Below are 11756 nucleotides of genomic sequence, written 5' to 3'. Positions count from 1 at the left end.
TTAAACTAAAGTATAAGGCCAGAAGGACCCATGTGGGAAATGAAAAGGTCCAAAATTCTGTAATTCCACAAATATTACGTTTTGGGGAATTCTTCAAATTGACCCAATCTGCCATAAGTTTATGGTGCTTGTATGATAAATTGAGTAATTTGAGTAGCAATGAAGTGAATGCTGTGTTACAGCTGAATAGATGTATGTATTACCTAGGGAATTAGAGAACTCTGGAATAGGAGCATTTGCAGACTGAAAAAGCAGGCCAGTTTTAAGCTTTAAAACTGAATTTTACTAACTTCTCTCACGAACAGTATACTTCCTGCTAATGACCATTCTTACACAATATTAATCATTATTGCTAATATGAAATATGTAGTTTTTAAAATACATGTTCTAAATTAGCTTTGACTATACAATTCCATGTTTAATAATGATGGCTGCAGTTCTTGTGGGTCCTTGCTTTCAGAGACATGAATGATCAGGCCTAAGAGTTCTTTGATGAGACAAGTTGGAAGTGAAGTAGGCTTGCCTCTTTCATCTGTCATATGCCAGATGTTTTTATGGTCTTGCTCCTCCCCAGAAGGGGAGGCTGCTTACCTGATTGTTTGGTTTGCTTCTGTCCTGCCAGGTGTTCTTCCAGAATATTCTGCAGGATTTCTGCCACTTTTAACTCCCTCTGCTTATCTGTTTTTCTCCTGACAACTTTTGTTACTTGAGTGCCTCCTACCTGCAACTGCATCTACCTGCCTTTGCCCCTTTTGCTCACATACTATACTAAAATTTTGTCTGGCTATGCAATCACAGTGTTACAAAATGCATGCATGTATTTGTGTTTAAGACACATTTATATTAATTATATCCTGATTGGTAATTCATAATTTATAGATGACAAAGGCTTTAGCAATGTATGAATTGAATACCGCTTTTCCATTAGCAGAAATATAAGTCCTCTTTAATTCAAGAATATTTGAACACTTTGAGTTTTTGCAACTATATTAGATTTGAACTTTCTACTATCTTATCTGCAGGTTTCAAGGTGGTAGAAGAGTTCAATACAAAAACCCCCATGTACACTGTTTCAAAGCATCAAGAGTATTTCCCTAAAGTAATTAAGGGAGGGGATTTATATTGTAAAATAGCTCAGTTTTGTTCTAGCTTGCTTACATTTCTGAAGGTAATTTGTTAATATTAGAAATGTATGGTTTTCCTAATGCAAACATTATGTCATAGCATTTTCCTAGTAGTGCTGAGAGTTGCAATATACCCAGTTAACTGTGTTGTACTTCAGATGCTCACAGGTAGTTAATAAACAAACACACAAACAAAGAAACGAATAAATCTTTCTCTAATTCTATGCATCTGGAACATAATATCTGCATGTGATATGAACCTTTCAATCATATAAAAGTGTTCCTGAAATTGTGTGTTGGTAGGTTTGGTTATTTAATTTTTTCTCCTAGCAGAAATAAGGATCAAGGTTTTGGAGGTCTTGGTTTTATTTGTCTTTTTTCTGAGTGGTATGTGTCTGTGGATATCCGCACACGTTTGCACTAGACAGTTTGGAGGCTGGAATTGTATGATAAATTGCAGAATCATCCAAGACAATTACCTCAACAGCTCCAGAGTAAGCAGCTATTCCTTCTCTGTCATTGTTTTTCAGTTAGAAATTTTGTTGGCACAAACAGTTCCAAGCAAAAATTAGATTTCTTGTGAGGGTGTTTGTATGTATACAGAGTAATCGCTGTCTTTTTCTTTACATTGAACTCTAAGCTCTTTTTTATTCTAGGTTTATTTTAATACCCTGAAATTGTTTGTTCTTGTTGTCATGAAGTGTGTTGTTGTGTCATGTTGTAGTCATGTTGTAGTGTTGTGGCTGCCTGGCAGATTGCTTTAGTTGTTCCAGCCTTTAGGAATATTAAGAAGTAATAGTAAGATAAAAGGTTAGAGAAAACTCTGTTTGGTAAATTAAATGCTATTATTTTCTCAGCATAAATTGTCAGCTATGTAAAAATGACTTTTTGAAACTAAAATAAAAGATAAATATTATTACCTTGTAGTATAGATACTTAGGCAAAAGAAAACATTCATATTAAAGATATTTGCCACCAACTGATGCTCTCTGAAAAATACTGATCTAGCTGTCCTTGGGTGCAACTGCATCAGCTTCCATGGACCTCTGCAAGTGCTGTGTATGTTTTGCATCATGGTACAGAAAGCAAGATATGCCATGCAGCTGCTCTCCTGCTTTTGCCTCAGGGCCTTCACTGCTTCTTATGAAGGTTTCACATGGAGATATGGAGTTGAGGGCAGCTGTTCAGTAGAGAATGAGTATTTCAAACAAGCAATTGCTCGGTGTCTGTTTCAGAAGAGCTTAAACTGAAGTAAAATGACACTTGAAGATTTAATATTTCAGTTTCTTAGAAAAAGAAACCAGTCTTAGCTTTTGAAAAGGCCATACTTAAGGGAAATTTAAGCTATTGGTATAGTTAATGTGATTATATTTTTTTTTCATCATAACATGCTTTTTTTCTGGAAACTTCCATACATACGCTTGTATGTATGGAACACCTGTCAATTTATTACCTCTAACACACAGCAGAAAAATCCATTTCCATGCTTCCAAATCCCAGCAGATTTTTCATAAAATTTAAGTGCTATTTTTGGCTTTAGGAATCACACCTTTTTATGACTCATTGGGTCATGTTTTTTAAAAGCTGAGTTTCAAAGTTATAGTGAACAGAAAAGCATGTTTAGTTCAATTCAAGGGCTAATAAAATCAGAAAAATAGCTCAGTAGTGAATCTCAGATGCATTATTTGCTTTATATACTGTGTGGTTAATTACATTGTCAAACCTTTTAGACCAAAGATTTCTTTGTTATGCTACAGCAACGAACTGTTGCAAATGGATTGAATATTGGTGAATTGTATCAATTGATATATTTTTATATTGCTGCCTCTTATGCCATGGAATATGCAGTCTTTTACCTCAAGGTGACAAAGCTTTTGTTTTTAGAGAGTGGGCTGCTGAAGCTTTTGCTAAAGGTGATGATATAATGTCTGTAGTGCTGAGAATTTTTTCTGAACTTATTTTGAGAAGGTCTTGTGACTCTGGTAGGTCGCACTTTGTCAAAGGCAGTCCTAGTCACTGTGAATTTCTGAGCTTAATAAAAGTGACTGAATCAAAGTCTAAAGAGACACTTTTTTTTGCTCTGATTGCAGATGGCATCATTTAGGTAGCCACATCCAGAAATCTTACATGACAGAACATGTGACATGTGTGAAATTAGAGACTAAAGATTCAGTCCCTTTAGGGTTGTCATTCCATGTAATAGATTTGTTTTACCTTTTTTAATGCTTTGTCCCCTTCCTGCTGGAGGCAGAAGCCTTTTAGCATGTTTTCTGCATAGAAGAACAGAGATCCTACTAGAGCATGACCAACTCTTAATTCTGGCAGTTCTTTTAACTGCGTACTGGCATCAGGAAGGCTAAAAAGATTTGATTCTCCCTGAGAATAAGGTGTTGAATGAAGCCTTCCAGGAGATCATCAGACATAGTTTATGCCTCTTAGACAAGAATAGGCCTGTTATTAGAAAATTATCTTAACAAACTGTATTGTCTTTGCACAGCCAAGCTTTGGTGGCAGGGCAGCTACAGGGATGGCTTCTTTGAGAAGCTGCCAGAAGCTTCCTCTGTGTCTGGCAGAGCCATTGCCTGGCAGCTCCAAAGACAGATGTGCCACTGGTAAAGGCTGGGTCAAATAGAAATGCTGGTAACACCTTTGTGATCCTATCTCAGTGTACCTTTTTTTGTTCCTATAGTTGATGTATCTAAATTAAAGCGCAGTCTAAGATGGTTCTGTTATTAACTTCAAGGTAATTTTTTTCACAGAGAGAACTGACAAAAAAAAGGCTGGCCTATGCTTTTTGGAAGTGTGCTGACCCTCATACGTTGTTTTGTTATCCTATTTAGTTTATGGACTAGCAAAACTAACAAAGGAGTGGAGCACAGAAATAGTGATGCATTCCACTTTACACTAAAGAAACAACCCTTCCAAAGGCACTACTGTCACATACGAAATAAGTGGGGGGTGTGTACTTTCTATGGAACATCCCATTTGGCCTTGGTCATTGCCACTGGCAGTGTTCATTAATCTACCTGCCTGACATTATCCTTTTCATGAAGTAGGTCTCTCTAGTATTGTTGCTTTTGCTAATGCTTATTCTTGTGCTTTCAATTTTATGCTGATGACGGATGTTATATGTATGTGTGTATAGTATACATGGCTCTGCCTGATAGAGGGTTGCTACTTTGCCACACAAATGACAGGCTCTTGTCCTTTTTTGGCTGGGAAACTGTTGCAGTCATCAGTGTGACAGCTTCTAAAAGCATCAGTGAATGAACCAGAAATTCAGTGACCTCAGCTGGAAATAATATGGTCTGGGAAAATTTCAGGTAGTATGAACTTACTAAGCAGTTATGCACATGGATAACTTTACAAATGTGCCCAGTTTATTTTAATAGGACTGTCTATCTGAATAAATAGCTCTTCCATGGAAGTATTTGCAGAATAAGGCTTTTGCTTTACATATCATAAAATTTCCTGAGTTGGATGGAATCCATAGGGATCATCAAGTCCTACTCCTGGCCCTACACAGGACACCCCACACCCATGTGCCTGAGAGCATTGCCCAAATGCTTCTTGAACTCTGCCAGGCTGGTGCTGTAACCACTTCTCTGGGGACCCTCTTCCAGTGCCCAACCACCCTCTGGCTGAAGAACCTTTTCCTAATATCCAGCCTAAGCCTCCCCTGACAAAAATTCAGGCCATTCCCTCAGGTCTGGTCACCACAAAGAGATCAGTGTCTCCCTCTCCTCTTCTGCTCACAAGGAACTTGTAGACTGCAATGAGGTCTCCCCCTCAGTCTCCTCTTCTCCAGGCTGAACAGACCAAGTAACCTCGGCCATCCCTCATATGGCTTCCCCTCCAGACCCTTCACCAACTTTGTAGCCCTCCTTTGGATGCTTTCTAATAGCTTTATATTCTTCTAATATTGCAGTGCCCAAAAAATGCACAAAGCACAGGGCAGAGCGAGACAAACTCCCTTGCCCGGCTGGCGATGCTGTGCCTGATGCCCCCCAGGACAGGGCTGGCCCTCCTGGCTGTCAGGGCGCTGCTGACTCGTGTTCAACTTTCCATTCACCAGTACTCCCAGACCTCCTTTTTGTGGGGCTGCTCTCCAGCCTCTCTGTCTGTATAGACACCTGGGTTTGCCCTGTCCCAGGTGCAGAATCATTTTCCCTTGTTAAGCTTCATATGGTTGGTGATTGCCCATCTCTTTAACTTGTCAGGGTCTCTCTGCAGCGCCACTCTGCCTTTGAGGGGGTCAACAGCTCCCCCCAGTTTAATATCATTGGCATATTTACTTAGCATAACTTCTAATCCTTCAGCCAAGTATTTTATGAAGATTTTGAAGTGAATGGCAAAAATGGAGCCCTGCAGAACCCCACTAATGACTGGTGGCCAGACGTGTTTATCCAGCTGTGTGCTGGACATTTTGTCCAGAAGGACACTGTGAGAGGTATTTTGTCCAGAAGGACACTGTGAGAGTATCAAAAGCTTTACTGAATTTCAAAAGGATTAAATCAATTGGCTTCCCTTGATCAACTAGGTGGGTAGCTGTCATAAAATGAAATTAAGTTTATTGATCTGGACTTTCCCCTCATGAACCCATGCTGGCTGTGACCAATGACTGTGTTGACTTTCATGCGTTTTTCAGTAAGTCTCAGAATAATCGTATCCATAATGTAACCAGGCACTGAAGTGAGACTGACAGGCCTATAGTTTCCAGGGTCATCCCTCTTGCCCTTAATCAGGATGTTAGTCAGCTGGAACCTCTCCAAACTCCCAAGACTGTTCAAAAATTCTTGAGAGAGCTCTTGGAATGACATCAACCAGCTATTTGAATATTCTTGGATGAATCCCACAAGCCTTCATAGACTCATAGAGATCCAGTTGGACCAGGAAATGCTGCACAAGTTCAAGATTGGCTAGGAGTTATCATTCTCAGAGTTATGGTCCTACAGCTCAGGGTTCTGGAACCCCTGCAGCAAAGGAAGCATTAAGTGCCTCAGCCTTGTCTATGTTCCTGTTTGTGAGGCAATGTGGATTTTTCAATGTATTAGACTCTTTTCAATATTCAGCTGTTTAGATACCATTATTGTATACAGTTTGGCCATTAAGCCTCAGATTTAATTTTATTAGAAACATAATAATTTAATAAGAATGTAATATTCTGTTAACGTTATTATTGATTTATCATTCTTTCTCACTGTTTCCTTCTATTACTTTGTGTAAACTTTGCAAAAGACAAAATAGTTGTTTTGCATTTGTCTCTGTAATAGTATAGGACAAATACTTATCTGTTTCAATAGAATGCTTAACAAGTTTCAATACACCCAGTAATTCTGTCCAAGTGGAATATTATTTGCTGTATGAAAGTAAGGTGTTAACTTAGAGATAACAGCTCAGAAGTTATTCTGTATTATATTATATTGTGAAATAAACATAATATAGTTTAAAATGCTTGAAAAGGGAAAAAATGGGTGAGTTCATAAAAGGGGAATATAATGAAAAGGAAATGCTGCCCTTACTGTTATCAGCAAAGAAAGTACAAAGCAAAAAAAACCAAAAAAGAAAAAATGAATTTTATTATTTTTGTTTTAATTGAGGTTTAAATTAATCTATTTGGATTTAGTTTTTATGTGACAGTTTGTGTTCATTTGGGGTTAGGCTTCTCCAGCATTATTCACAGCATTTATTCAGGTCAAATACCAGTTGTAGCTATCTTGTACCTCTGAACCTGCTGAGGCCCAGATCTAGGGCACAGTGTGTAATAAAGGCTTTAGATTAGAGACACAAGCAAAAGAGTTCATGCAAGGAGGAAGTTGCTGTGTGGTTCATTCCTTTAAATAAATGATTGTGGTTTTATCCCTAGTTTGATGATCACTCCCTTGAAATACAGATAATTTTCAAAAGTAGGAAGTGTGAAGGCCCCACATCCTGTACAGAGCAAGATGGTTTGAGTCTGAAATGCTGGCTACATAGGAAGTGCAAGCATTGTGGTCTAAAACCTACTCAAGCTGCATTAGTAAATTTTTTCAAAGCAAAATCCTTCAGTTCAGTGATCCTAACATGGTTTTTTAAATAACTTAGGCTAGCTATTTTTTCTGTGAAACAGATGCACTGGACATGCTATAAAGCTCTTACTAGAGCATAAATTGTTTGCGTTACAAACAAAAAGATACTCCAAATACAGCATTCTTAATTGTGTTCAAAAATTGTGATATGATTAATATTATTTCCAATTTTTATTCTTAAACCAATTTCCTCACCCCTAAACTTCTTTCCCAACCATCAGCAAAGCTTCCTTTTTGTCCTTTATTGATCCATGGAAACTCATTCATAACTTGGTCTTCTTCTGCTTGCCTTGTTTTCTCTGGCACTTGTGCTGACAGAATTTGCTCACGCCCCTGATTTCTCTTTTAACACCTACTAAGAGTTTGTAGCACTTCCCATGGTATCCCTGCAAATACTGACGAATAAGGATTTTATGATTTACAGGCAGCCATAAAGGGAGTGTACATGTGCATGCATTTGAATAACAGTAGCTCGTGTGATACCAGTTGTGATCCATAAAAGAGTAGAGGGACAATTCATGATTCACCATTTGTCTGAGCAAGTAAACTGATGATGAATTACCGGTCTGTAGCGTGAGGAGCAGATTCTGCTAGTAAGGGTGACACCTTCACTCTTATGGCTGTCATCTCTGGTTCAGAATGGTATTTCAGCTGGTGCCTGTCCTCTAGCAGGTCAGTTCCAATAAGTCATATGCTTAAAATCAAAACTCCGACTACATTGGATGCAAATTGGATATGCAAATGAATCCTTTCCTTACTGAAGTTCCTGTTTATTCAAATGAATGCTTGATCTGAGGCATTATGCTCACAAAGTAATGAGTTGCAAAAAGAGAATTGAGGATATATCTTTAGTACATTCAACATGTTAATTAAAATATACTCTTGTTGAAATTTAACAGTCTAAAATATCAGTTGGCAGTGGAACATTTATAAAATCGTTTGTCCTTTTATAGAAATAAAAATGGCCTAAATATTTCCTGTCTTAAGTTACAGGCTTTCCAGAATTCATGTTGTAGAACATATAAATCCATCCTTTTTGTTTAAAAGTGGTTTAAAAGTGTCAGTTGTTATGAACTTTATATGTCAAGGATATGCAGCCTGCTCAGTTTTCATGTAAAACTTTGCAACATGAGTTGGCTTCTCAAATGAGGTTTCCTGTGTTCACTTTGCAAGGCAACTCTTTGCTTTGATGAGTATAATAGCTGTAAGTTTTCCTCTTGATGCAAGTTATTTTTAATGCAGGGACTACACCAAACGCAACTCCTTCGGTTTCACCATTCCTTTGGAAAACAGAGTAAGTCTTTGCATTCTTACAAATTGTAATCATGTTTATTAATTGTCTGCTTTCTTAAGTGATTTTTTAGTATTCCCCAAGCAGTAAGCACTGTAAATTTATGAAATCTTCGCCTCATACATTTTTTAAATCTTTTCTGTATTACACAAATGACATGCAGCATAGTGCAATATATGATAATGATTAACTTCAAAAGAAGTCATCATAATATGGATAGTTTATTATCTGTATCTGAAACTTGGAAAAAACATGAGGAGAACAAAGCCAAGTTGCTACCTCTGGCTTGAAGTAAGCAATCATCTAACTGGCACTGTTAGACTGTGTCCATAACATGGGATTATTTGTTTTTTTTAAAGATAAATAGTTGAGAGTTTTTTTGCTCAAACATGAGAAAAATGCTTATATAGAGCTGCTCCCCATCACTTATGATGCTTTGGCTTACATCAGGTAGATTATTGTTTTAAATGCAATTTTCATCTCCAAGTATGGGTGGCTTCTAAATACAGAATAAAGACTATGATATATTATGCAGCACCAAATTGTTCATTTTAGTTAAATGTGCACTTAAGGTAAGAACAGACAGAATACTAAAAATACATTTTGGACTTACAATTTTTTTTCTTACTTTTCAGTTGCATCCTTTAGGTCAGCCAAAATTCCAGAATTTTCTTGACTCTCGCCTGTGAAACAAGTAGTTATGTAATCTAATGTAGCTTGAATATTAAAAAATGAAAGAATAAGAAACACTGAAAATGGCATTCTTGTAAGGGTTGTGGTGATATTTTGATGGTGGTGGTTGGTTTTGAAAGGAGACAGAAAGGTTTTGGAAACATTTTGAAAAGGCCTTTTGGCTAAGATATAGACAGCTGTCAGATGATGTCAGAAAAATTTTCCTCTGTGGTCTTAGGCTAAAATTAATTTCACTTAGACTGAAACACCAAACTGAGCTTGAAAGATTCCCTGAGAATCTTCCAGAGCTGATTCGCTGAGCTGCATGCCTTCACAGACTGATTTAACTTACTGTCATTCCAGCTCACAGGGGAAAAACATTTCTTTTTCCTCAGATTATATGAGGTGGTCAGGATGGCACACTGATTAACTTGGCTACCTCCACTCAAAGTTAAGACTTATCAAGGCCTCCATCATGTGACCCCTTCTGGCTGCAATGAGGGTTGAAGTTTTTCTGTGCATCTCAGCCATTTCCACCCATAATGAATGATGGGAGCAGAAGAGAGGAACTTGCGACATTTTTTACATTTGGGGAGGTCAGGATGCAATGGCTAAAATTCAGGTAGTAACAAAGGTTTCTGAGTGCTTTTTGTAAGCTGACTTGTTATTTTAAGAAGTAACTTCTTTTTTCCTGGTGCTTGATTTTCGTTTATGCTATGTCATAATGAGTTTAGTGGCTTCAATCTGCTCCTTAGTCAAATAACATTAAAAAGATTTAAAAATCTGAGGATTTTTTTCAGAAGCAACACACAAACTACACTGGTATGTTGGCATTGCAGTGATTGCAGTACAGATCCAGAACAAGCAGAAGTAAATCTGTGCAATCACCAAAGCTAATATTGTTGTCTCATGTAAACAGTAAGACACGTCTGGCAAAATATCTTTTGAAGTCTAAAGAAATCTCATGTGAAGGAATCTGCTTTCAAATAGTTTTTCATACTCATGGTATTTGTATGTTTATTTAGATCAGTCTCTCACTTCATCATTCTGAAATATATTTTTAGAGATGTGATTTTTTTTTTATTTAAAAATTAAGATTATTTTTAAAACCATTTTAGTTTTTATGTCATTTCGGCCTAGCTTTTTACTTTGCTATGGAAAATTCCTAATTCTATTGAGTTGTTATGGCTTAAATGCCTACCTAAATGACTAAATCACTTTGGAAAGTTCTGTCTATAGAGATAATATAACTCCAAATATTGCATTACTCCATTACAAATCTGCAACAGATGCAATTCTTTTCCCACAAGTCTTTTTTATTTTTTTTTCTTTTGTTAACTAACAACCAAATGAGAAAATGTTAGGAGACATAATTCCAAAGTTTGAATATTTTGTGGTGCTTATAGTTGAAATGCAATTGATGGTTCATCCCACTAGCCTGAGATATTAGCTAATTCGTCATGACTGACGTGTGTATAGCAGCCCTGACTTTATTCCCTTGGTGTGATTAGCTCAGTTAATATTAATAGCCTTCTCAAATACACCAAAAATAAATTTATTTTCTGTAAAATAATGATGGAAGACAGCAAATTTACCTATATAAAGGTAAACATTTATATCTTTCTATGCTTTTGACTATTCTGGGTATTGGTACAAACACTAGGTTATAGATTTTTCTCTTTCTGACTTTGGGAGCTGTGTTAGTGCCTGAGCCCCTTTTTTTACCAAGACCATTCCATCTCCCATCTGCAGAGATGTATCTGAAGCCTCCAGATGCAGTGATGGCCTCCACTGGGAGTTCCTCCCTGGTGTCACAAGCTATGGTAGCGCTGATTCGATTCCTTTTGATTATTTCTTACTGTATCTACCTGATTAGAACATTTTCAATTTAACAGCTGGTCAAGGACAACTGATTTTCTCACCTCTTTTGAAGCACCATATTCATATAGGTCTTGAGCTTAGTCACTGCTTTGTTTGTACTCCTGTTATGTGAATGGCCCACATTTAAAGACTAATAAAAGCAGATAATTTTCCCAAGGATTTTCACTTCTAAAATACATATGTTCCTGGGAAACAAAGGCAGATGAAAACAAGCATTAGGTAGTGAGGAAGAGATGAAACAGTAGACATTGAGGATAGCTCCTGTCACAAACAAAAAGACTTTTTAGATCTCAAGATGCCAAAAAACACACCTCATAGCTTTTGATCTCCTACTGTTACAGAATCAGTGCACTGTATCCTCTTTTTGAGAAACCTCGGTCTGTGAAGTTATGAATAATCTAGTTAAAAGTAGTAGAAGAAGACTGAGAGATATCTCTCTTTTATTTTGTGGAAAATCAGAGTATCCAGTGCTTGGAAACTTAGATTGAAAAAATATTTAAGTGATTGCCTGGGCAATGCTGTTGATATGTTGAATTTTCAGTTTTCATATTTTATTTTAAAATCTTATCCATAGCTTTTCCATTTTTTACATTTTCAGGGTGGCATGGTATCCATCTGAGCAGTGCTAAGAAGTAATATTTCTATAGAATAGAAATACACTATATTGTGAAGGTCTCTGTGTTACCATGTAGGGAGTCTGTCAGTTTAAAAACATATGTA

Source organism: Corvus brachyrhynchos, unplaced genomic scaffold (genome assembly GCF_000691975.1).
Source record: "Corvus brachyrhynchos isolate BGI_N302 unplaced genomic scaffold, ASM69197v1 scaffold23, whole genome shotgun sequence".
Taxonomy (NCBI): Eukaryota; Metazoa; Chordata; class Aves; order Passeriformes; family Corvidae; genus Corvus; species Corvus brachyrhynchos.
Note: the sequence above shows the minus strand (reverse complement) of the source record.